The 23,683-nt window shown below is 41.7% G+C and overlaps 1 long non-coding RNA gene and 1 pseudogene across 1 annotated transcript; one reads left to right on the forward strand and one right to left on the reverse strand.

Annotated features, from left to right (window-relative positions):
- The first annotated feature begins 5,038 nt into the window (after positions 1–5,038).
- Positions 5,039–6,510, forward strand: LOC133726642 (uncharacterized; annotated as a pseudogene).
- A 2,224-nt stretch (positions 6,511–8,734) lies between these two features.
- On the reverse strand, positions 8,735–11,258 carry LOC133724737 (uncharacterized). Its single transcript, XR_009853961.1, has 3 exons — positions 11,090–11,258; positions 10,505–10,565; positions 8,735–9,460 (listed from the first exon to the last, which is right to left on the reverse strand). It is a non-coding gene; the product is annotated as an uncharacterized LOC133724737 (long non-coding RNA).
- Between the last annotated feature and the right edge of the window lie 12,425 nt (positions 11,259–23,683).

Genomic DNA, 23,683 nt, shown 5'->3' on the forward strand with positions numbered 1-23,683 from the left:
AAAATAGAAACTTTCCTAAACTGAAAATGGGAAACTTTCTAAAAATGAAAAATAGAAACTACCGAAAATGGAAACTTACTACAAATAATAAATAGAAACTACAAAAATAGAAACTTTCTACAAATAGGAACTTTCCCAATCAAAGAATGGAAACTTTCCTAAACAGAGTTTTATTAAGGAAATAACGCAAGAAGTGTAAGGAAATGCAGTTAAAACGTCTCATTAAAATGCTCCTATCAGATATGTGCTAGGAGTGTAGCATAAGCAGCATTACAAGTGGACAGTGGCACAACACGTGACCAGCGTGTTTGCGTGTCAACCAACATCATGAAATATTTAAACGTCCGCAAGTTGGTTGAACCAGTCCACAGAATCCCCATGGATTCTATGTAAGAACAGAATGAGAATGTTCATATCATTTGCATAGGACGGTATCAGTCCTAATTTCTCTAATGAACTGGCTTTGTAAAACAAGCAAGAGACCTTAGAAGCAACCAATGAGAATTTTGGTTGGGCATGAGTTGGTGATTGCAGCATCACCTGGGGTGCCATCACCATGACGGACGCCATCCATGGCGTCATGGATATTGACTGTGCTAGCCCTAGGCTAGTGTTGGAAGGTGGCGACGCTAGAGGCAGAGGCGGTGGTCACACTTAGTCCAGGAATCAACTTTTTATTCATGCTTCGTTTCGCTCGAGAGAATGGATGTCCGTGTGAAGTCTTTAGCAGACGGATCATAATATCATGACTAGGATGACCTATCCTGTCGTGACAAAGGCAATAAGTGTCTAAATCCAAGATATCTTCTTTCATAACTTTATTGAATTTAATAGCTCGAATAGTGACATAGAGTCCACTAGAGAGACACATAAACTTCTCTAAGATGCAATCATTAGAGGAATTGCAAAGGAACTCATTTTTCGTTCTCTACATGCGTTTCTGCATGGAATCCGTTGGCTATTCATAGGTGCGATTTTTCCTAGGAGCGTAGAGAGTTTCTGTGACAGTATTATATCAAGGTGCCATTTGGCATGGGAAAATTGGGCTATTCCATGTCCTTGAATTAATACTGATGGCCCAGCCATCGTAGTCACAAAGTAATATGCTCAGAATCAAAATGGAGTCATAATGAAAAGAACTCGAAAATTTATTCATAAGCCAACGGAGTACATCATTATCTCTTAACCATTAGGACAATCTAATCCAAATGCTAGCTAATGCAAAACAAAGGTAGTTGTTTGACTTCTTTCGGTAACTCCAAAATAAATATGACCAGGTGAGTAGAGAGATGTCGGTGGAGCAAAGCTCGCTTAAGTACCACTTATCTCAAAACCTTCCTAGACATTATACTCATTTTGGATGAGCCTATGTGAAGAAAAACTAAACCAATGACATTTACTATAAAGTATATGGCAATTGCCTATTACATCTCTCGGAAAAATAAAGACTTAAACAGAATTGGTGATCTATTGATCCCAGCCAGATTTGAAGTCTTCAACCCTTCACTCTACTTCTTGATCTTCTTGTTCCACAAGCTTCTCTTGCTTCACAATATGCTTTGTAGGCGGTGACAATTTCTTCACGAGCTCTACAAATGTGTGCCCAATGATCGGACACTCCACATCAGGAACATACATCTTTGTGCTCAGACTCCATTGATTGAGGCGCTTTGAAAGCATCATTTGGATGGTTCTTAGTATTGGTGGTGCCACCAACATGGCCAGAGGCATTGCCTCTCTCTCTCTCTTTCCACGTTGACCTCTTCGGTCCCGTGTCCTCCTATTTTGGCGATTACCTTCCTTAGCAGAGCAATTATATAGACCAAAACGTCCAGAAGTATCCTCAATTACATGGCACGTGCATGTTTGAATCTCATCTATCAATAATCAATTAAGAGTGCTGTAAGTGGCTATAGGTTTATGCATATGGAACACATAAATAAGCGACACGTGTATTGTAGTTATGCACCATCAGAGAATATTATGTACAGAAGTAAGCATGATAGACGTGGTCTCATGTAGTCCGCACACGTAAGCATATATTGCTTGACTCTTATTATGATTATTCTATAAGTCAATATAGAGGCTGAACGAGTAATTGATAACTATTGGTTTTTGAAAACTTATCTCGTTGTCAGCTTGGCTGAGATTCTTTGAAGAGCTGTCTAATAGTTCGAGGACGAATGCCCAGATGGGTGTCAAGGCTAGCCAAATCAAGATCCTTCTTCTGTTTTTGGTCGAGTCATGATAGCTGGGTTTGCTGCAAAAGTGTAAATGAATGCAATGCAGTGACCAGAGCACAGCGGGAAAGCTCAGCGGGGGTCGCCCGGAGTAGAATCTCGGCGGGGGTCGTCCGGAGTTGAAGCTCAGCGGAGGATCGTCCGGAGTCATTCCCAAACTGTGGGGACGTGTGGCGGAGGGAGCCTTGCTCGGCGGAAGATATGGCCGGCGGAGCGGAGGTGCCAGAACTAATGGGCGGTGCATCAAGATTGCCTTGAGGTTGTGTTCCGCGGTGCTGTGTCCGACGGAGGTGGAACTGCCCAGCAGTGGATGCCTTGGTTGGCGGTGAAGCTATCCGGCAGAGCGGAGCGGAGCTTGGTGCTCGGCGGAGTTGGCTAGCGGAGATGCTTTAGCTAGCTGAGGTGGCCAGCGGAGGCAGGATTGGCTAGCGGAACGGGGCATTTGACCGGCGGTGCGAAGAATTTGACCGAGAGCAGAGCAGTCCACCGGTTGCAGGTTGGCGGAGCACTCTCCAGCTGAGCGGAGCTATTTTGCCAGTGGTGCTGGTGCTTGACGAAGAGGATGATTGTTGATCGTGGGTGCCCATATCAATTGTAGTTTGATGTTTTGTGGCCGGCGGTGAGGCTTGGCTTGCGGTGGCAGCGAAGCTAGCTGGTTTTACCAGTAAAGCTTTGGCGGTGCCTAGCGGAGTTTTACCCGCTGAAGAAGTGTGACGGAGCGGAGCCCTGTGCTCACCTGGAGCTCGACGGAGATTTGACGCTAGCTCAGCGGCGGATCGAAGTTCGGCTGAAGACTCGGAGCTCAGCGGAGCCACGCTCAGTGGTGGAGCAGCTCGGCGGGTGAGAAGTTCGGCGGAAGACTCGGAGCTCAGCAGAGACAACTAATGGGTTGTTCGGCGGAGTCGCTGTTGCTAGCGGTATTCTGCTAGCGGAGGCTATAGTGGGTTGACGCTAGCGTGCCGCTGGTGACGTGCCGCTGGTGCTGATGATGATCGAAGAATGATCATAGGTGGCCAAAGGAGATCTCTGGGTGTCCAGAGAGAATTGGCACCAAAATTATTATTATTATTTTTTTTTTTGCCAGCGTTGACCTTTTTTTGACCGCGGTTGACCAACCTTGAATGGTGTTGACTGGAGTTGGGCGTTGACCAAAGTTGACCAGCCCTAATTTGATGTTTACCGAAGTTCATGGTACGTGACGAAGCTTTTGTGTTGGCTTCCCACAGACGGCGCCAATGTTAACGTTAGTGACCGAGGGGTCTCTAGTTAGCTTCAGAGAGAGAGAGAGAGAGAGATAGTGACACGAGATGTATAGTGGTTCGTCTCCCGCCTTAGCGGGAAACTACGTCCACTTGAATGTTGCACTAGTGTGTTTGAGATTACAAAGTGTGTAATGGAGTGGATTCTAAGTGTGAGGAGGGGTCCCTTTTATAGGTAAGGGAACCCCTCTCAATTACATTTTCTTAAATGTGGGATGCAATCAACACTATTCTAGTGCATAAAGCCTAGTTGTGAGGGCATGTTGGCAAGGCCGGAAAGGTGGCTTCCCGGCGACGGATTTGCCACTTTCGGATATCGTAGCGTATCTTGAACATAGGGCTACAAGATGCAAGTAGCGGTTGGGCCTCACCATGGCTTGTGGGTGTCCCAAAGAGGGTGTTAATTATGCTTGGTGAGATAGCAAACTAGCCTTGCTAGTAGAGGTATCTACAGAGCGTAATCGCTTCCAAGAAATTAGGGATTTCTGAGCATAGTCGCTTTCAAGAAATCTAATTCCAAGAGGTATTAGATTAGATCGAAACAATGATGTAAGTGGTCGATCATAAATTCTCTACAAACTCTAAGTTTGGAGATCTCAACAAGCTCCAAGCTTGGAGTAGCACGAACCCCCACAGTTCAGCTTTTGATCTCCCTACGAAGAAGAAAGGGGGGGGGGGGGTAGAAGAAAGGAGGTTTCAAGTCCCCGAGAAAAAGAAAAGAAATTGAAAAAACTCAAAAACGGGAACTTTTAGTAAAACATACCTCTTAGGGTTAGAGTGCCTTTGATCATTGTTGTAGGATTGCAGAGGAGTTTCAGTCCTTGTTATGTGCAGGCGGACGAACTTGCAGGATTGCAGTGTGCTTTCGATCCTTGGTTGGGATTGCAGAGGCTGCTTCAATCCTGATTACGTGCATGTTCTTTTTCGATGTAGGGTTGCAGTCGAACTTCGATCCTAAGCTAGGATTGTAACTAGTTTGCAATCCTGGTCGCTGCAGATGGTGAAGCAGGTACTAGGTGGATGCGGTGCTGCAAGGGCAGGCGACTGAACATATGCATAGGCTCGTAGCGGTAGAGGCTTGTAGCAAGAATAGGCACACTGGCGCGTAGGGGAGGTGCAAGTCGAATGGCAGTGATCTTTATATAGAGGAATTGTACAAAGAAACATAATCGTACATTGATTGGAAATCTACTAAGATTCTCCGAGAATCTCTAATATAAACCATATTTCAACCAGAGCAAGTAATCTCGAGTTTGGGCCAGACATATATTCTGGATTTACTTAAATAATTTTCACATTCTAAAAAAAAAAAATAAAAAAATAAAACAAAACAAAAAGAAAAAATAAAGAAAGTCCGCAACAAATACGTAATAAGCCTAAAATGTTGTTTACCTCTGCCGGTGTCCCTAGCGTTCCATTTGGATCAGCTGGGCGGGCGTGTGTCCCGTGATTTTGTTTTTAATTTGTTGTTGTTTTTCTGTCAGCGGAAAAAATAAAAATAAAAAAGCCTAAAATGCTACTTACTAGACAAACAGATTAAGCCCAAAATGCCCCTTAAACCATCGCATTAGGATTTGGGCTATTTCTCTCTTTCTCTTCCTCTTCCTCTTCCGCCGCGGGCCTTGTCGGGGTGACACCATGTCCGTGAGCTCCAAAAATGGTAAGGCCATATGCGGTGAAGAGAAAGAAACGAAAGAGGAGGGAAGACAAGTATGACAGAGATGAAGAAGAACAAGAAGAAGAAGCAGAAGCAGAACAAGTAGCGATGGTTGAGAATAAAACAGACCGACCAAAATGGAACAGAGTCAACAGGCCAATTTGAACTTGACGACATTCCAATTGCCCCAACTAAACAGAAACCCAAGAGCGGACCTGGGTTATTTTTATCCTTGAGAAAGCTTCTTTGGAAATCGGCAAAGTTGGAAAGGTTCAATTCTGTTGCTATTTTTGTTTTTGTTTTGGATTTTTGGTTAAAGCAGTTGCTTAAACTAGTGTTTAGATTTTCCTTTTCATTATTCATTCGTCTTAAGTATTTGTTCTATGCTCAACAGACTGATCAACTCTTGAATACTGATGATCACGCAAATTTTTTGCCCGGAAGAAGGGCAAAAACCCTGCTCATTTTAGGCCTGATACTCTTCATCAGGTTAGCTGACTACTAGACTAGGGCTGTTGTTGCCTATTCATTGTATGAACTACATGTTCTTATATTCTTTTGTTAAGTTAATTTGAGCTACAGAAATGATTGATTTGAGCTGTACTATGAGATAAAGCACAAACTAGATTCAAGAAGCTTTTAGAACAGCCGTTTCTAGAATTCAGTTGGTATATTGCTCACCCGTATCTTTAGTTTCTATGTTACAATTGGTCATTCTTTTTGTGATATTCTGCTTATGGTTTTAGATAACACCAATTAATAAAGACGGGAGGCTACGATGTGTGTATGTGAAGATGGAGGATGATAAACTTATTGAGATTAAGCCATATGTTCGTATCCCAAGGACATTTAAGCAGTTCTCTGGTGTCACGCGTAAGTCCATTTTTTTCTCTTATCTTACACACTGCTTTATAACTTGTTTCTGTTCTTTACCTTTTCATGGTGGTTCTTTTAATCCTGACATTCACCTTGCAGTGCAGCTGCTACAAAAACTGAGTATATCTGCTGCTGGTAAGTGTGAAAAACTTATGCGTATGATCAAGAACCCTGTGACCCAGTATTGACCTGTTAACTCTCGTAAATTAGGTGAGTACACTGTACTTTATAAGCATTCATGTCACATCTATCATGGATAGTGAAGATGTATTTTTGCATTTCAGGACTCTTGTACAGTTCAGAAAATTAGTTAGCATTCAAAATTACCTTGCTGGTGCTGAAAGTAATACAGACCTGGTCTTTGTGGTATGCTTCGTACTAACGTGGTTTTATCTTTAAATATGATATAGTAAATATTGTAATTCTGTTATAATACTATATCTTCACTCTTCAGGTCAGTGCAAATGGCTCATGGTGAAGTTGAGACAGACTATACTGGTGATTTTGTATCAAGTAAGTTGATTTCCAATCGTTCTCTTTCCATGATTCTATTTACTACCAAAAAGTTAACAGACCTACTGTTGGGATTCAAAATCATCTGAGCGGCCATTTTGGTGAATGATTAATAAAAGTTTGATTAGTTTAGAAAGCTTGTGATAACATTAAGATTTAGATGCAACATAAATGGACCTAGACATTTTGGTATGCATTTCTTTATTGTGCATGTATTGAAATGGTCGGATGAGGTAATAATTTTTTTTTCTGCATAGAAGATGAAGTAATGATTTGAAATCAGGGATTACTCTGGTTAACTCTTCTATGTAAGATCTATTTATTGTTAATTGTTCAATCGAGCGTTTAAACTACAAAATATCAACCAAGTTTCTGGGATTCAAATTACTCATCCAAATGGGGTCATTTTGTCAAAATGTAGATGGTCAAGCAGGTAACCGGTAAATATCTTGGATTTATGTACTAGTGTCATGATGTTGGTCTCTGTGTTTTCGAGCCTTTATTTTTTGTTCTTTTAATTTTATTGAATTCTGGGATTGTTCTATGTAACATTTTTCGATTTATTCTTTTTTTTTTTTTTTGCAGTATGTAGTTATCCATTGAGCAGCTGCGTACTGTATCACAATGATTTGCCAGGCATTGGCGGGAAAGTGGAACATATTGTGATATGTAATACTGATTTTAGTGAAAATCAATGGTATCAATGTCTCTGTAATACTTTTATCGTAACAAAAAATATAAATAAAAATTCTAATAATGTAAATCTCATGTTTCTCGATAGGTTTTGTTTACATCGTATGGGGATCTTGTCTATTATTTGTTGAAATTTTGTTCGGGTGGCTGAAATGTGGATACGATATCAAATGACTTTGAACTGTAGGCCGATGCAGATAACATGGCCCTCCTCTTTCTAGTTTAGGGTTTAGGATACGAGATCATTGTCATTTCAACTTTTTAAAGGTTAAACACTCGTGGCACAGGTTTGGCTCATAAGGGGAATACTGGGTCCAAGTTCTTTGTATCTAGATTTAAGGCTATGTATATGTTCAAATTTAGGATTATTACAGCTCTAGCTTAAAAAGGAAAGGTGATTAGAATTTCAAAGGGGCTATTGGACCAAAAGTGAAACGGGGGAAGTGAAAGGATCTGAAATAGGTCTGGAAGCAACAGCATTAATACGGATTACAGGGCGAATTAAATAAGATGCGTGCACGTACGTTGAATAAAACCTTCAAGGTCAAGGTCAAGTTGAACAAGAACCGTAACCCCCTCATTTTTCCCGTTCGGCCTTTCAAATTAAGCTCGTGGATCCACGCCCCTAGCCCCCAACCAACCTAATGACCAAACCAAACCAAACACAACACCAATAGAAGAGCCCTCATTGGGTTTCTAGGCACAGCAACTTCTAGGACCCAAAAATAAAACGCTGCCTTGTTCAATATTCACCAGAGCCGTCTCAAACTCTTCGGAGGCCCTGTGCGAAAGTTTAAAATGCGGCCCTCCAAACTTCAGTTTTATATGAAATTTATACTTGAACAAACTCACATATAAAATCAGATAACCAACAATGTATGATCAATATCATTAGAAGAGCTCTTCCACATTATCTTCCCTCTCAGTGTGCTCTTCTGCCTCTTCATTAATGAAATCTTCACCCAAAGCTTCTGGTTCTCTAGTAATGAACCTATCAAGACTTCCCCTTAAAGATTGAACTAGCTCTGCATCTTTTTTCTTCTTTAAACGTTTTGCATGTCCGGATAAACCTTTTCTTTTAGGAGGCATGCTTCTAAATTTTAACACAAGTACACAACGATGCAACTTTCCGAGAAAATTCAAGCAAATCAATTTGCAATTTCGAACCTGATTCCTTGAAGACCAAAGACTCAGATAAGACTCTGAGTTTGCTCACTGCTCCTCCTCCAATTTTCCCAATTCCCAGAATGACAGAATCCCAGAAATTGATAGACAGCCACGACCTTTGCAATTTCGAAACCAAATCAAACCATTAGTAATACTATTACAATACTAAAGCAAACATTAATTTATTTGTAAATAACTAAATAACAAATCAAAGAATCATACCTAGTGGCTGAGTAATGAGGTACTGAGGTCGATGAGAACTGAGGAGGGGAGAGAGATAGAACACATGGGGCTTCTTCGATAATAACTGAGGAGGGGAGAGAGACAGAACACAGAAAAAGAAGGAAAGGATAAGTTTTGGTTGGATGGGCCTCTTTTTTATTATTTTAGTTTTTAATATTTATTTATTTAAAACAAAGCCATAAAAAATGAAAACTGGGCCCTCTCATTCTCTCAATCAAAAAAATGTGAACGCAGAAAGAAGAGTATGTTGGTCCTCTAGGGCCCTATTTTACATTCTTTACAGTTTTTAATACTTATTTTAATACACATAAAACCTTAAAAAAAAAATTGGGCCCTCTCAAATTTGAGGCCCTGTGCTGTTGCACTTGTTGCACATGTTGAGAGCCGGCTCTGATATTCACCACCCAGCAGAGAGCTGTTGCTGCATGCGAACGAAAACGAATTTACTTGGTAGCTAGCTAGTGTGTATTAAGTGTAGAATCTCTGTAAATCTGTATGTAATTAGGATTTTATTTAATTAGGATATCCTGTAATTATGGAAAGATTGTTTCCTATTAGAGTTAGACTACTCCTTTGTACTTGTATATATACCCTGACAGGACCCGCCCCGAATTTCACCCTGAAATCCGAGGTGGCCCTGCGGGGCCCACCTTAGAGATAACTCTACCGAGAACTGGTCGAGTCACCCCTAAAGAGGACTACCCAAAATAGTAACCCACAATAGATCAGAGCCAAACAAAGAAGCGCGGAAGCTATTCGTCAACTATGCCTCGATCCATGTACGCCCGACCTCAACTAATAGCGCCTGCAAACTGGGCATTAGAAACCGAAAGGCCCAGGGGAAAATAGACGAAAAACGTTAGCGTGAGTGGACAAAAATAAACAATTTAAAAGAAAAAGGATTTCATACTTTCCCTCATTTATTTCAATAAAAACCGATGCATGCAACAATTAGAAAAACACATTTAGCTTTAAATCCAAAAATTCCAAAACAATAAATCAACTAGCCTCGCTAGTCACGACATTCGAAAACTATATCGTAAAACCGAAATCTCGTTTCTCAAAAAGATAAGACCAGCCCCGCTGGCTACAGTGAAAATCGGACTAGCCCCGCTAGTCAAGCAACGATAAAATATGGGGAAGAAGTTTCACCATACGAAAGAAGGGAGCCTCCCAGGCTCGGGTCGGAGTGTCCCACACTCTGGAGCATCCCATGCTCTGCTCTTACTCACCCACAAACACATAGTAAGCAGGGAGGAGTACTAATAGGCTAGCTAGCAATAAATATGACGACCCAGGTATGGCGGGTAAAAACTAATAAAATCCAATAAATCCTTAAGGCTTCCCCATGTCCCACGAATAAAGAAAACACGGGTACGATTCCCAACCGTACCCGGAAATTCTCGTAAAACGTCGTATAAATCAACAGCGTGTCCCACACGCTAAGAAAATAATTAGATCATCAACAAGGCATTCCCTATGCCAAAACCGAAAGTCGATAGATAAATAAGAAATAACTGCATCGAAATCCCATTTCGAAAAGCTTTCCAGAAATCTCAAAACAACGAATAGAAATATAATTAATTCCGGAAATCACCTCGGAAAAATAATTCGTCCAAATTCAACATCAATTATAAATTCGAATCCGAGCATAACAAATTAATAATCAAAATTCACAACCGGTATAAATCATAATTACTTCATGAAAATCATTATTGAAAGCAAATCCACGAGATAAATTGAAATCAAATTCCAAAATCAATTCATATGCTCGGAAAATAATATGTTAATTAAATAAAGCATACTTTAATAAATAAATGCATGCATCACTTATTTGAAAATAAAAGTCCACTCACAGTACTAATGGGCGACCACGCAAACGAGTTCCTTCATCTAGCCGTAGCTCGCAACATTGCCCTGTACACAATTATATTTCCGTAAACGGCAATTCGAATAAAATAAATACGAACCTAAACGAAACCCGAAAATCTCTATCTCCAATACTTCTCAAATTCCACCCAAATCTCTTCCACAACACCAATTCCTCAATCTACATATTCCACAATGAAAACGAGGGAAATCCAACGGCCGGATTTCCCACAATTCCATCACAAAACTTCAAACTTCGGAAATTCACAAACAATTCCAAACTCCTCCAAAATTCACCAAACTTCACATACAAGCTCTATGATAATTATAGAATTTAACTAGCCAGAAAAAGAAATTAAAAAGCTACCCTAGCCGCCGCTACCGCCGCCCACAGTGGCGGCGCCGCCGCCACCGCCACCAGCTCCGTTGGCCACCAAACTTTGGCAGCAGCACCTACTCAACGGACCCAACGTTTTATTCAACTACCACTAAGCCAGAAAACGTCTAGAACTAGTTCAACAATTAAGGTAAACATTGAACCCGAAACCGTGAATAGTGCAAGAATTTCAAACCTTCAATTCTTCCTCCACGCTTCAAATCGCTGCAAAATATTTGGGGAGCATCATCTACATCGCAAGGCGCTTCCAAATGATTATGGTTTGTCGCCGGAGGTGGCCGGAATCGGGAGAAACTGGCGTTGACCACTTCTGCTACAGTGAAACTTCCACAGCTCGATGCGTCATTTTCCGGCCAAGCCGGCATGAGCCATCACCGCAGGCACCAAGAGGAGGTCGAGACGAGTCCGTAGCCACCGGTTTTACGCTTTTTGGTGGCCGGAAAGGGAAAGCAACCGGAGTTGCAGAGGTGAGAGAGAGAGAGCAAGAGCTCGGGGACGAGAGAGAGAACACGCGGGGGAAGAGAAAGAGAAAAAGAAAAAGTTACCGGCCACAGTGAAAAATTCAAATATATACTACTTACCATGAACAGTAATTTTCACATTTTCGCTTATAACTTTTGCATACGAGCTCCGATTTTTACGTACCACATATGTTCGCGCTCGGTTTAACGTCCCCTACAACTTTCATGAAGAACATTTTCTCAAATTTTGACCCGAACAAAAAGTCAATTTTTAGGGCCACTAAAAGCACTAAACCGAAAGTAAAAGTGAAAGTAAAGGTCGTTTACCGTCCAAATGACTAGTAAACAGGTAAATTGAGATACGGGACGTTACATACCCTCATTGTGGGATGAATAGAATTATCAAATTAACCCTGAATTGAAGTATTCTTTTCTACTTGGTATCAAAGCCAGGTTCAATCCTTTGAACTTGCGCTGCATCCTTTGAATCCTGAATCCTGAAGAACACCACAAACCGCTGCGTACCACCACCATTGAAATCAAACCATCCTGAATTTCAAACCACCATCACCCTACCTTTTTTTCGAAAAAAAGAAAAAAAAAATTTCTTTTCCAAAACATTCATATCCATCTTGAAACCCTTGAAAATCCAAACCTGCGAAAATCATGAATTCCTCAATGATGCAATCAGAGAAACAGGCTATTGGGCATTCGGTGACTACCGAATTTTCTTTTATGGCTCAACGCAAACAGGGTCCTCCTCCAGGCTTCTCAGGACCTTCTCCACGCCGTCTTTTGGGTAAACCAAATCCATATGCAAACAAAAGGTGCATTATCTGTGGGGAATTAGGTCATAGCAAGGAGCGGTGCTATGAAGTGATTGGTTACCCTGATTGGTGGGACTTCACCAAGAAACCGCGAAAGAATATGGGCAAGGCCGCTGTTGCTACTACAGAGGAAGTTTACCTAGACAATGCCTCCGCTAATGTAGCGCAGTCAGGTATGAAGGGTAAGGTTACTTTTAATAGTACATGGATAATTGATACAGGTGCATCTGACCATATGACCAATGACCCAAGTCTTGTGAAAAACCGTAGACGTTGTCTCTACTGCTGATGGTACTCCAACTCCGGTCACCGGAGAAGGTTCTATTGCTTTATCTGATACCTTAACCCTTGAATCTGTCCTAGTTGTTCCATCACTAGCCTATAATCTCCTGTCTGTTGGTCAAATTATTTTAGCTCTTGCATGTATTGTGACCTTCTATCCGTCTTTCTGTGTGTTTCAGGACATTCTGACTCGACGGATTCTTGGTTATGGTGTCAGAAGGGGGAAATTATATTATCTGGATCTGACAGAGACTGGAAAGAAACAGAAGCATCTTTTGGGACAAGCTAATCAGATCAACGGGGTAGAGAATGCGAAGGAAGCTGTATGGTTATGGCATCGCCGTTTAGGTCATCTATCCTTTCGTTATCTTAAGAAGCTGCAACCTCAATTGTTTTCAGTTGTTAGTGATTTGGATTTCCACTGTGACATTTGTGAACTGGCCAAGAGTCACCGTATTTCATATTCACCAAGTCTTAATAAAAGTCCTGTTCCTTTTATGAAGATTCACTCTGATGTCTGGGGTCCTGCGAAAATTCCTTCTCTTTCTGGAGCTCGGTATTTTGTAACGTTTATTGATGATTGCACTCGCATGACATGGGTGTCATTACTGAAGAATAAGAGTGATGTATTTGGAATGTTTACCGAATTTCACAAAATGGTGGCAACTCAGTATCAACAATCCATCAGAGTGTTTCAGTCTGACAATGGTGGAGAGTTTGTGAATGGTCCTATGATTGAGTTTTGCCGGTCACATGGAATTCGTCATCAAACCTCCAATTCTTATACTCCTCAACAGAATGGTTTAGCAGAACGAAAGAACAGGCAGTTGATGGAAGTTGTTCGTGCTTCCTTGTTTGGAATGAATGTACCTCGGTCCTATTGGGGAGAAGCAGTGAAATCAGCAGCATATCTTATCAACCGTACTCCTTCACGGGTGATTGAGTTTCAAAATCCTCATCAGAAGCTTCATACACTTTTGACCATCCCTTCTATGCCTAATTTGGAGCCCCGGGTGTTTGGGTGCACAGCTTATGTTCATATTCCCAAGCCTCAACGCATCAAGCTTGATCCCCGTGCCCGTAAGTGTATATTTGTTGGTTATGCTGACTTCCAGAAGGGTTATCGATGTTATGATCCTCTTATTGGCACTTTACATGTCTCTCTTGATGTTGCTTTTCGTGAATCCGAGCCTTATTACTCAGGGGGAGCTTCTCAGTCTTCCCTTCAGGGGGAGAGAGGTTGTGAAGGGAATCCTCGTTCTATTATTGATTTTGATGTCTTTGAAGACTTGGAAAATTTGGAGGATACATTTGAGGGTAGAAATTTGGAAACAGAAAATGCAGTTGCCGAACAGAGCATTATGAATTCCGAAATAGACAATGCGACTGCCGAACGAAGAGTTGCGAATTCCGAAACAGAAAATGCGACTGCCGAACAGAGTGTTGTGAATTCCGAAACAGAAAATGTAACTGCCGAACAGAGTGTTGTGAATTCCGAGACAGAAGAGACGACTTTTCTGGATAGTTTGAATCAAAATCAAGACGTATCTGAAGCTCGCACACAAGATATTCCCCCTTCTGCATCACCAACTGAAGATCCCGGTCAGAATGATCCTCCTCAGGTACCCCTAAACTTTAATGAATCTTCTAGGTTAGAAAGTGTCGAACCTAGGAAATCACAAAGGGTTACCAAGGGAATTCCTAAGAAACAATATGAACCAGATATCAAAGCCAAAGCTAAATACCCTATAGCTAATTTTATGTCTAACCATAGGATTTCTGGGTCACATGCACTTGTTGTTGATCAATTATCTACTGTATCTATTCCTAGTAACGTGCAGGATGCATTGACTGATCCAAAATGGACAAAGGCGATGAATGAAGAATTGGAAGCTCTTCAAAAGAATGCAACATGGGAGCTAGTACCTATGCCGGTTGGAAAGAAGACTGTAGGGTGTCGTTGGGTATTTACTGTGAAGCTTAATGCAGATGGAACTATTAATAGATACAAGGCGAGGTTGGTTGCCAAAGGATATACACAACGCTATGGGATTGATTATGAGGAGACTTTTGCACCTGTGGCAAAGATTAATACTGTCCGGATTCTAATCTCACTTGCAGCAAACAAAGATTGGCCCTTGCACCAGTTTGATGTGAAGAATGCGTTTCTTAATGGGAATTTGGAGGAAGAAGTGTACATGGATGTGCCCCCAGGTGTTAAGAATTACCCAAGTGACGTTGGCAAGGTGTGTAAATTGAAGAAGTCTTTGTATGGCCTGAAGCAATCTCCAAGAGCTTGGTTTGGAAGATTTTCAAAATCCATGAAAGCCTTTGGGTACAGACAGAGCAATTCTGACCATACCTTGTTTATCAAACGCAAGAATGGTAAGATTACAGCTCTTATTGTGTATGTTGATGACATGATTGTTACAGGGGATGATCCGAAAGAGAGGAATGAATTGCAAAAGTATCTGTCAAAGGAGTTTGAAATGAAGGATCTGGGACAACTGAAGTATTTTCTAGGTATTGAAGTTGCAAGGTCTAAGAAGGGGATTTTGCTTTCACAAAGGAAGTATGTCCTTGATTTACTTGCTGAAACAGGGATGCTGGACTGCAGACCAATGGAGACACCCATTGAGATGAATCACAGACTTGCTATTTATCCTGATCAAGTTCCAACTGACAAAGGGAGGTATCAACGTCTTGTAGGAAGGTTGATTTATCTTTCACTTACTAGACCTGATATTGCTTATGCTGTGAGTGTTGTTAGTCAATTTATGCATTGTCCTAGTGAAGAGCATATGGATGCAGTCTTTTGTATTTTGAAGTACTTGAAGATGGCGCCAGGTAAAGGGTTACTGTTTCAGAAAAAAGATGAATTGGAAGTTGTTGGGTACACAGATGCAGATTGGGCTGGTGATAAAACTGACAGACGTTCTACATCTGGGTACTTCACTTTTGTTGGAGGGAACCTTGTCACTTGGCGTAGCAAAAAGCAGAAAGTTGTTGCCAGATCAAGTGCAAAAGCTGAGTTCCGAGGTATGGCACACGGAGTCTGTGAAATGTTGTGGATTCGTAATGTCTTGAAAGACTTGGGTTACAAGCTTAAAAAGCCTATGGATTTGCATTGTGATAATACAGCTGCCATTGAGATTGCACATAATCCAGTTCAGCATGATAGAACAAAGCATGTGGAGGTTGACCGTCATTTTATTAAAGAAAATCTTGACAGAAAGGTTATTCGCATTCCATTTGTAAACTCAAAGGAGCAATTAGCTGATGTTCTTACTAAAGGAGTGTCCAGGAAGGTATTTGACAGCTCAGTTGACAAGTTGGGCATGATAGATATCTATGCACCAACTTGAGGGGGAGTGTAGAATCGCTGTAAATCTGTATGTAATTAGGATTTTATTTAATTAGGATATCCTGTAATTATGGAAAGATTGTTTCCTATTAGAGTTAGACTACTCCTTTGTACTTGTATATATATACCCTCATTGTGGGATGAATAGAATTATCAAATTAACCCTGAATTGAAGTATTCTTTTCTACTTAAGAGGGGAGGGGATGGATGCAATGCATGGATGGATCGGGGTGATGGTAATGTTGGTGTTCACAGTGTTCGTTCTGGTGCTTCCGCTGGTTTTGCCGCCGCTGCCTCCGCCGCCCGTCCTTGTCTTGTTCTTCCTCTTCTCATTTTCGCTCTTCTCCTTTTCTTCGCATTCTCGCCTTCGGTTCAAGTCTATCCCAACCACTCCGAGCCCGTTCCCTCCTTTTAATTTCTTTTGTTAATTAATATTTTGATTTCGATTAATATTGATTATAGTTCATCTTCTTGTTATCTGTTTTGTTTTGAGCAAGCAATCAAGCACATTTTTAGGTTTGGATTATTTTGATAATATGGTGCGGATAGTCGGATTCTTTATCCTGTGATGATATCCAGAAATTAAGGGAATATATTGAGCATTGTGATTTTCTGCCCAGAAAATCTAGACACAGCTAGCTAAGAATTATTTTATTTTCCGTTTAGCCAATTTGATTTTTTGACAACTAACCCATGATATTGTATTTACCTTCAAACTGAGATCCATTTTGTATTTTTTCTTGTTTCTTTTAGAAACAATGTTGATTTTATTATGAATAAGTAGCTAAAGGCCAGAGTTATACATACACACTTAACAAGAAATCGGCAAGAGTTTCTCACAATTAATGGGTAATCTAATCTAGTTCAAGAATTAAAACTCGAGTAAATCTAATGCCAAACAGGCTATCACTTGAGCTCCGACTCAGCCTGAGATCATCGTTGATGCGCAGCCACGCGCCACGCTAAGATCAGCTCACTGAAGCATCAGAAGCTGGGAACTGAAGCACATCAGTCCCACATCGAAAACAAGGAAGAGATCAGTCTCTCCCTCACCTATAAAGGGTCCACTCATTTCTCCTCATTAACTACGCATTTATTACTTACCTAACGTTATTCTGCCAACATAAATACACTAACTGACTTAGGCATCGGAGTAGAGAAGACAGCCAACCGCACTCTCCCTCTAACGCCCTTTGTATTTTACTTGACAGATAGCGGTAGCGCTACAACCTCCTCAGTAGCGGTCCAGGCTTGGATTAACGTTAACAAGATTTGGCTCCGCTGAATCTCAGACATTAACATTGGCGCCGTCTGTGGGAATCCTTGAACAAAAGGTCATCCCACCATAACCCACAATGACTAACGGTAGAGGGGAAATCGCTGATGAGCAAGTGGACAAGTCCGTCAACCCCCAACCCACCAACCCCACCGTTAACGTTAACTGTGCACTCTTCAACACTCCGGTCAACCCCAGCGTTGAACCTCAAGATACCCTTATAGGTCCGCACACCCAGTCAGCGGTGGAAAATCATTCGGGTAACAGTTGCCAATTGCCCAGCCAGGACCTCGCTGCCAAGTATGAGCTGGCACTAGCGGATCTCCACAAGGCAAATAGAGAGCGGGAGCAAGAACGCAAGGAGAAGGCCAAAGCCCAAAAACAAGTTGCCACGCTGATGTCAAAATTTGACGAACTAAAGAAAACGCTGGAGACAAACGTTAACCCAGCGCAGAGCGAACAATCGCAAAGCGCCAGGCTTAGTCGCCTCAGCAATGGAAGGATAATACCAGCACCAGTCATACAAATGAACGTACCGCTAAACCCACCCAAGCTGACAGGACTGGGCCCGCCTCCTCCGCCACGATTAATGTTGGAACAGGAGGCAGAGTTGTAACTGCACGCCAAACTCAGCACGGGACGAGCAAGAACAGTGGGAAATCTGCCAGCCCCCAGGCAAAACCTCAATCATGTCCCACGAATTTCACAACCAAGGCCTGACGCCACCACCCTAATCCTGCCAAAAATGCAGCAGTTGGAAGAAAGATTGGTCAGAGCATACGCGGGTACCCCAGCGCCAATCTAAAACCCACTTTTCTCAACAAGGCCAAGCCCATTTACCACTAGAATCTTGTAGGCCGTCCGGCCGGCGTATACAAAAACGCCCAAAATGGCTCAATACAGTGGCCTCACGGACCCCTTCATCCACATGGACACATTCAAAAAGGTCACTAATAACAAGGGGTTCGACGACGCCACCCTCTGTCACCTATTCAGTGAAACGCTGGATAGCAAGGCAATGAGTTCATTCTTCGAGTGCCCACCCGGATCCATTGATTCATTCTCCGTGTTGTCAAACGCTTTCTTGTCACGGTTCATCCTCTTGGCAGCGGGATACCACAATACCAACCAACTAATTCACCGTCAAACAGGGCGCTGAGGAATCATTAAAGATATTTGTCACAAGACGGAGGGCCTTTGCATCTCGATGTCGAGACCTTGACAAGACAATGGCACTGGCAGCCTTCAAACAAGGGCTCTTAAAGGGACCATTCCTTTACCATCTCAATTACAACTGCCTGATAGGAGCATAAAGTGTGACGATATTATTAAGTATATGCCCCATTTTAGCCTTGTTTCTCCCTTAAGTTTCGTGTTTTGAGTCATCGAGTCATTTTAAGAGTCTTGTAGAGTGTTTGGCGTGAAATAAGCGGAAAAAGATAAATTCATGAAAAATCCTAGCTAGATCAGGATTCCTCGTTTTTGTGGTCTTTACATTTTAATTCCCTTTATTTTTCTCTAGAAAATTTAGATATTCTCCTGCTTGTTGTAGGAAACCTTGGCTGGTGGAACTCTTGGAAACAACAACGATGGAGTCATAAAATAAAGCATTTAAGACATTTGACCAAGCAATGAAGAAGGGAAATAAAGGAGAAAGACGTTTTCAGTTGGAGAATAAAGGAGAAAGACGTTTTTCAGTTGGGGAATAAAGGAGAAAGATGTTTCAACTGAAAAATAAATAAGAGAAAGACGTTTTCAGTTGGGGAATAAATAAGAGAAAGATGTTTCAGCTTGGAAATTAAAGGAATTGCCCCATTATGAAAGGAGTTAAGACCATAAAGGAGATGTTTCAGTTGGAAAATTAAAGGAATTATGATGCAATCCCATCCGTCCAATGATGAAGGGTATGATCGACAAAAGCCAACCAATGCTCCCCTATAAATAGGCAACGTCCATAACAGAATTGGAATCACTTCCCGCCCTATCACTTCTTGGCCTATCACTTCCTGGCCAAAAACTATTCCAAGACTTTGCCCAATTCACTTCTTAAACCTCCAACACCTACAAGACCGTGACCACCATCCATCCATCAATCTACAAAACTCTAAGGCGCTGAGTCAAGGACGCTCCACCACCATAGCAGAGACGAGTTCATCACCTTGTTGTCAAGCAGCTGAGGAAAGCTTCAAAGTGTAACTATGACTCTACTTACAATTATTGTTTCGGTTTTGTGTGTTTGGATTTGCGAGTTGTGTAATTGGAGACATGAAATTTTCAGAATATTTTTATTAATATTTTTGAGATTTTCAGTTTATTATTGAGTTAATTTCATGAATTCTTTTATGATGCATGTTACAATCTTGTGCCCTTTTATGTGTTTAGGTAATTTTCAGAGTTAGGTTCATAAGTTTGCATGCTAGAATAACGGTGAGAGTTCTTGTGTGTTTGCTTAATTTGCCAAGAGTAATTGTTATTTGTTAAGACGCTGAGTTAAACAAGTAGCAATTAGTTCTAAAAAGTGGTAAAAATCATGTCTCAATGATTAAACGATTCTGGAAATTACGTGTTAAATTCTATGTGTAATGGTTAATTTGCACGTGTGAGTTGATTCGAGGGTTAGATAATACTACTAGTTAAGAGAACTACGCTGAGTGTTTTCGAAAATTAGTAATATTTGGCTTGGTAAGGACTTTTCCGATCCAAGCCTACATTAGAACGAATTAGATAAATGGATTGATCCGCTGAGGCTTTTCATTTGAGCTCTTATCTAGGCATTTAAGATGAGCACGTTTTTGTAGCGTGTTGAAATGAATTTTCTGTTTTTACACTTAGTAATTTCCGAGTGGTATTGGTTTAGGTTAGGGAAGTCGATCATTGTATATAGTTTTATTTGTTTTGTTTTTATTTTAAGTAGATAAGGAACCAAATCTCACAACCCCCATTTTATTCTTTTATTTGTTAATTGACCTTTTTGTGTAGGTGTACCTACAATCCTCGGACTGAACGATCCCTGCTTATCTTATATTGACAACTACATTTTGCAGGGTTAAATTGTGAGGCTAGTTTAGCCGCATCACTGCCCAAACGCAGCATACGACCACGTCATGGGTGAGGCTGTTCTCAACGCACAAGCAGAGTACATTACATATGGGGATGCGCCACCACCACCACCAACCCCTGCCAAAACAACTCAGCCTTCCTCCTCTCAGTAGGAAACCGCCACCAAATCTTCCGCTGCGCCTTTGAACAACAAAAAAAACAATGAGTGGCAACAGGGCAACTACCAGGATAAGCGGCAGAAGGATTAACAGTATCACACCAAGGGTAATCGGTCTTTTCATAACGACAACCGCAACAACAAGCAGGCTGCATCCTTCCAGCTGTATACAGTATTCACAGTACTCAACGCTTCCTATGAGGAAATTTATGATCAGTGCAAAGACCAAATCCCTCAGCTGCCACCGCGAAAGTTCCCAAGGGTAGGAAAGCCAAGAAACACTGGTAAGTGGTGCAAATACCACGAAGATAGCAGTCACAACACCAACAGTTGCAATGCCCTAAAGATTTCAATTGAGACACTTTACCGTGACGGCAAGCTGGAGCAATTCAAAGTCTGACAACCAGTACTAGTAGTCTTCAACATCGAGCCAATGCACCGTATCAACACAATATTCTCCTTCTACCCTTGCGTCCAGCGGGAACCTTCTCAGCAGCTTTCTCCTACCGATTACCAAACCAATTGCCCCCGGAGGGCTCCCCACGGAGGCAGGAGAGATGGCCTGAATCACGGCAGTCCCAGCGAGCACTAGATGCGAGTGATGTGGTATCTCATAGACAACCTCATCCTTCGAGGGTGTAACTTCCTTGGTCTACGGGTCGACCACCATCTTCCGCTCCTTCAGACCCGCCGCGAACATACCTTGAAGGTAGTTTTGCAGCTCCGCATTATCCATCTCTTTTTGGAAGGCCGCGCGACTCAACTTGTTACCAGGAACGGGATCTATAAAACCAAAGGGAAAGTAAATCAACAAAACACAAACTATATCTCTCCAAGTCCATTCCACTACCACAACAAACAACTTACTCAACATACCTGGGAGTCGAGTCAACTTCAACTCAACCAACAAGTCCCAGCCTGTCAGTAGACATAAGTCAAGAAGGTTGTGATTCTTCCAGCAGCCGAGAACTTCGCTACGAGGCACTCTTCCTCACTCGTCAACACAAAGCGCAACCCCTCTACAAAAAATAGAGGGACGAAAGACACGTCAGCCAAAAAAAAAACACAAACACACACACACACAATGTGTACTTCGAAGTTTGCAAGAACAACAAAAACAAGCAGGTCAACGTCAACCTCATATAGGTTAAAACTCTGAATTAATCCTAAAAGTCGGCTCTTCCTTGTTCACTATGGCGTCTTACTCCTAACCCTCGGTGGCAACACAAACGGTCGTTTGCTAGGGAGACATGGAATCCGGCAGATTCTCCATCAACTTTGGCGCCCCAACGCAACGGGTCAAATTCACTTACCTGCTACAGCCCTTCCTCTTCACGTAATCGAGCTCGTAAAAGTGAAGCACTTCGGCCACGGTTGGACCCTCACAACCGGACAATCGCCAAAGCAAAATCAGCGCTATAAGCATCTTCCACATGTTTGGGCAAACTTGCCCAAACTCAACGCTGAATTCACACAAGAGAATTTGAAAATTCTGCAACAGCGGGAACCTTACTCCCTAGCGGAACACTGCCTCGTGAATTGGGGCATATCCAGCCGGCAAGCGGAATGCTTTCTCACCTCTCTATGGCAACCTTAGCTTCGACACACCAGGAAGCTTGTATACGCTTGAGCCTGTTAATCGTCGTTTAAGTCATCGAACCTGCCGGCTCATCCACAAGAGTACCATTGGACAACACCCACGACGATTTGACACTACTTTCTCCGACGGGGCCATCGTCATCTTCATGGGAACCGCTAGCAGTACTATTACTTGCCAACCTTTCCTCCCGCTGATGGCTAGCGGTGGTATCCTCCCCCACAGTTGAAGTCTTCGCGCTACCACCATTGAGTTGCACACCCATGTTCGGATAAATCGTTTGTAGCGGTTCAATGTCTAGCGGCTCGGACAGTGAGATTCCTGCAGGGGAAGACGAATGCAACGAGTCAATAAATATCCTATCAGAAGCGTCAAACGACATGCCAGACTCGGAATCCTCACTGCTCGAGATCTCTACGACGTTAGCCATCACAAACACCCTAAAACCCAAACTATTAGTGCAAAATAGATCTAAACTACCCATCCGTTAGAGTTTATCTAAGAACACCAAGACCAAAACACCACAAAATCCAGAAAACCAAAGAAAAATCACAAACCTAGATTCGACCATCTAGCAAGTTAACCACACCAAAAAAAAAAATCCTCGCCCCAGCCACCAAATAGCCAAAATCAATTCCTAATACCACCTCACACTCTCAAACACATGCCTTAAACACCATTAAAAACTCCAAACACAAAACTTGCACAGAACCAGAAGAGCAAACTGCAAGTACAGCAAGAATTGAAAGAGAGATTTCACCAACCTGAATTTATGGCAAATGAATTTATGCAAAATCCTCCTTCACTCATCACTTTAGGCTTAATGGTTACTCGTCATCTCTGAATCTCTGTGTTTTGGCTAGCATAAAACTTAAAGGGGATTAAAGGGGAGAGTGAAAAATTGAACATGCAGAAGAGATGGAAGGAGACCGAAGTAAACAGTAGCAGAGTGAGAAAATCATGAAGCTGAAGCAAAGAGTCGAAGAGTGAGATTTTGGCTTCCATAGTTCGATGGTTTTTGGCATCGCTGTGGATGAAGGTGAGAGCGTGTTTTTGGGGACTCTAGAGTCTCATTTAATTGAGTCCCAGTTGTTGCAAACACGGGATGATGCCTGTTGGACTAGATAAGGCAGTTCACTCCTGTCCAATCCCATGAAACAAACAGCGCCGTAAAGTCCATGAATGTAAGTGCAAAAAAATAAGTGAAGGAAGATAAAGTACATGAAAGATAAAGAAATAATACTTAAAAAATCGACAAAGATATGGTGTATTAAATGCAATCGAGATATTTTGAAGATGTTGAATGGTATAGAGATGTTGTTTGGAAGACCTTTAACGAAGATACCTATGATTTTTTTTTTTTTTTTGCAACAGTAGCTAGAAAGAGTATTGAGTAAAGAAAAATCAGCTATCTTAAGGTTAACTGTTAAGATCATATTGATTATAATATGAAATTTTAAAAGTTGAATCATCTTTCTTTGCGCACAGCTATAAAAAAACTGACGACTTAGAAATTTTAAAAGCCAATTGAAGCTACAACCTCCAAATTTGGTAATGGCGTCTACGAATACACTATTCTCTCTTAACGGACAAAGCTGGCATCCAATGGCTCGATTATATCCTTAAGATTAGAATTCAGGCAAGGTTAAATGATTCTAACAAGAAACCTCACTAGACTAAGGTAATTAATTAATTCCCTCACAGTCCATTGAGATGGAGGCACAAACAATATCATGGCCAGAGAC

The sequence above is a fragment of the Rosa rugosa genome, chromosome 1 (assembly GCF_958449725.1).
Source record: "Rosa rugosa chromosome 1, drRosRugo1.1, whole genome shotgun sequence".
NCBI lineage: Eukaryota > Viridiplantae > Streptophyta > Magnoliopsida > Rosales > Rosaceae > Rosa > Rosa rugosa.